Consider the following 3,533-nt stretch of genomic DNA (forward strand, 5'->3'; position numbering starts at 1 on the left):
TTGAGTGGAGTTGCCTTATCGTTACGAGTGGCGTTGCCATATAGTGACGGGCGGAGTTGCCATATTATGACGTCATCAAAAGGCGCAGGCCCCCCGAGTCAATCTGGCAGCCCGAGTCAATCTGGTACCTACACCGGGGACAGGTGGTCCAAAATGGGGACTGTCCCCTGAAATTGGGGGGCGTCTGGTCACCGTATTCCAGCCTCATTTTCCTCAATATAAACATTGAAGCTAAAGTTAGCTTAGCTCATACGATACTTTGACCAGACGTCCCGATTTCCAGGGTACGGTCCCCGTTTGGACCACATGTCCCCAGTGTCCCTGGCTAACAGCTGTTAGCTAGCTGTTGGAATAATTTCACATTTAAAGTAAAGTTTGAATTCTGAATATGACCGAGGAGGGACTTCCTGTAAGGTAGCCAATCACAGGTGGATTATTCTTCCTCCGGCTGGTTCCACCTTCATAGTTGGCATGGAAACGGATCCACAGGTGAGTAGCAGAGAAGCTAAGCATACATTCATGCGGGGTTTGGTGGTACTGAAACTAAACGCATTAGAAAATGTTCCGCTGTTGGATTGAACAGAGGCTATAGAGCAGCGGACGGCAATTCCAGTTCCTGAGGGCCGCTATCCTGCAACTAGATGTTCCTTTGGTTCAACAAAACCTGAATCAAGTAATTAGATGATTGAGAGGAGTCTGGAGGAACCAACTGCATCCTGATGAGGTAATTCAGCTGTTTGATTCAGGTGTTCTGAAGGTTGCAGGATACTGGCAGAATTGTCCTGCTCTACAATCTAATCCGGCTTTTGTCCTCCATATTGGCAGAGGTGTCAAAAGTTCAAAGTGGTTTAGCGTTTTTTTTTCTTTCCGCATTATGTTCTGAATAATATTTGAAAAAAAGACGAATCGGGAAACGATATAGGGTGGTGACCTCACCAGTCAATCATCAGATGGAAATGGAAAAAAGTGCAAAAATACTTTCTTCAAGAATGTTTAGTGGTCATCAAAATGCTTCAGTGTTATTCTACGGGTCAGATAGCGGAGTTAAAGCATTTTGCACATGTGGAGAGATTTGCACCAAAAGTTAAAAGCCCCACAGCTCTGCAACCGTTGCAGCTAGACGTCTGAGATTTTCTACATTTGTGGTTGAAATGATGTAGAACAAATTTAAAACAATGAGACCTGCCTTTTCTCAAGCATGTCTTTATTACTGCTGTTCAAACTAGACCTATCATTTTTGAGAAGGAAAAACAACTTTGAGTCATGTTTGAACTGATGTAGCTTGGTCTGTGTTCTACTCACCGCATTCTTATATATTATATATATATTCGTTGTGACTTTATTCTCGTAAATTTATGAGTTTATTCTAGTAATTGTACTAATTTATTCTTGTAATTTTACGACTCTGTTCTCGTAATTTTACGACTTTATTCTTGTAATTTTATGAATATTGTTGTAATTTTTTGACTTTATTCTCGTTGTGACATTATTCTCGAAATAGAAGAAAAAAAGAAATCTTTAGCCTGGCCCTAATATTCCTTCGTAACATTTAACATTGAATCATCTTGAAAAACGATTTATTTTGATGTGTAGAGAGCAACAAATTGAGGCAACGCAGAGTCCAACTACAAAGAAATTAATTGTCTGGATGTAACTAATTTATTCTCGTAATTTTATTCTCATAAATGTATTACTTTATTCTAGTAATTGTACTAATTTATTCTTTTAATTTTACGACTCTGTTCTCGTAATTTTACGATTTTATTCTTGTAATTGTATGACTATTCTCGTAATTTTATGAATATTGTCCTAATTTTTTGACTTTATTCTCGTTGCGAATTTATTCTCGAAACAGAAAAAAAAGAAGAAATCTCTAGCCTGGCCCTAATATTCCTTCATAACATTTAACATTGACTCATCTTGAAAATCTATTTATTTTGATATGTAGAGAGCAACAAGTTGAGGCAACGCCGAGTCCAACTACAAAGAAATTATCTGGATGTAACTAATTATTTTGGAGTTTTTTTTTAAGCAGTTTTTTTTTTTTTTTTTTATATATATATATGCCAACAGACCATAACAAATATGAGTTTAAATGATCAAAACTAACAAGTCTGCTTTTAAAATGTAAGGAGTAAAAAATGTTATCAAAAAAATAATGACCTCAGTAGAGTATAGAGAAGATTTTTACTTAAAGTAATCAAGTATTTGTACTTTTTTTTACCTGACTCCTCACCATATTGGTGTCTTAAAAGATGTTTTTTTTTTTTTATTCCATTCGTTTTTAATTGCTTCTCAATGTGAAAAACTTCAAATATCCTTTAATTGATGCTTTGATACAAAATGCTGACAAAATAAAAACAAAAAAACGATCTGCATTTTATACATATTTTATTGTAAAACAAAAGTAAAACCAGCTGAATTCCAGATATTTCGAACCATCTGCCTCGGCGTTCCTGTAACGATGGAGCCCTCCACCTGAGCGGCGTTGCCCGGAGCAGCTCCTCCGAGCCGCCATGAGGCGTCCAGGTGGAGGGACACGGATCGGGCTGAGGAGAGGCTGGATCTGTGTGGCAGTAGAGAGCTTCTCCCAGGCTGCTCAGCTTCTCCTGTGCTAACACCCCCCCACCCCCACCCCCACCCAAGCAGCTGAATATTCAGTTTAAGCAACTTACATTTGAAATAATGTGATTTTAAAAAGATGAGAATCAGTCTGCATCCTGTCCTGATTACAGAAAGGAAGCCTCAGGTATAAATTAGAGACGACAGACGCACCGATACTGAACAGAAGACGGACGACACGGAGATCAGAACCTCGCCCATAAACAAACATGGCTTCAGATTAAACCGCTCAGAGTGAGAAGTCCCTGTAAACAAAGAGTTTAAACGACGTGAAAACTTCCTAAAAAAAAAAACCTTCATCTGAACCACTGATCTGTTTATTCACTGGACTGGAAGAATGTTTTTACTCAGCAAAACTGGGGTGAAAGGAAGGCTGGGGGTGATAAAAGATGGCCAGAGAAAGATATATTAACCTAACAGGGAATGTTGTTGATGAACTTAAGTTGTTTTCCTCCAAATGTTCATCTGTGAGGAAGTTCTTTAAGCAGGGGGTGGGATAGTTCCAGGGCAGAGTGTGTGTTTGTTGGGATTGGAGCAGTATAAATCTGTGGACAGAGCTTTTCTGTCCGTCTGCGGACAGAAAAGAAATTTAAACCTTTTCTTAACAGTTTCTCCACAACTTCTCACGCCCATCCACCATGTTGGTACTCCCCACTCCCACAGAGACACGCAGTAAAAATGTCTTCCTGTGAAGCATTTTGCTGTAAAAACAAGCAGTCTGCCAGCTGTAGGAAGTTTTTTTACAGGTGCATGCATACTATGTTTGTATAGTTTTTTTAATTTTTTTATTATCAGATTCTTGCTGTAAATAAGAGCAAAATATGAACTTGGTGTTGCCTTTTGTATCTATGCTTCTTTTTCTATGTCTGCTTCTGTCTCCTTGAACCCCAGTGGGCCTCAGCAGATGGCCG

The sequence above is a fragment of the Cyprinodon variegatus genome, unplaced genomic scaffold (assembly GCF_000732505.1).
Source record: "Cyprinodon variegatus isolate N-32 unplaced genomic scaffold, C_variegatus-1.0 Scaffold1495, whole genome shotgun sequence".
Lineage (NCBI taxonomy): Eukaryota > Metazoa > Chordata > Actinopteri > Cyprinodontiformes > Cyprinodontidae > Cyprinodon > Cyprinodon variegatus.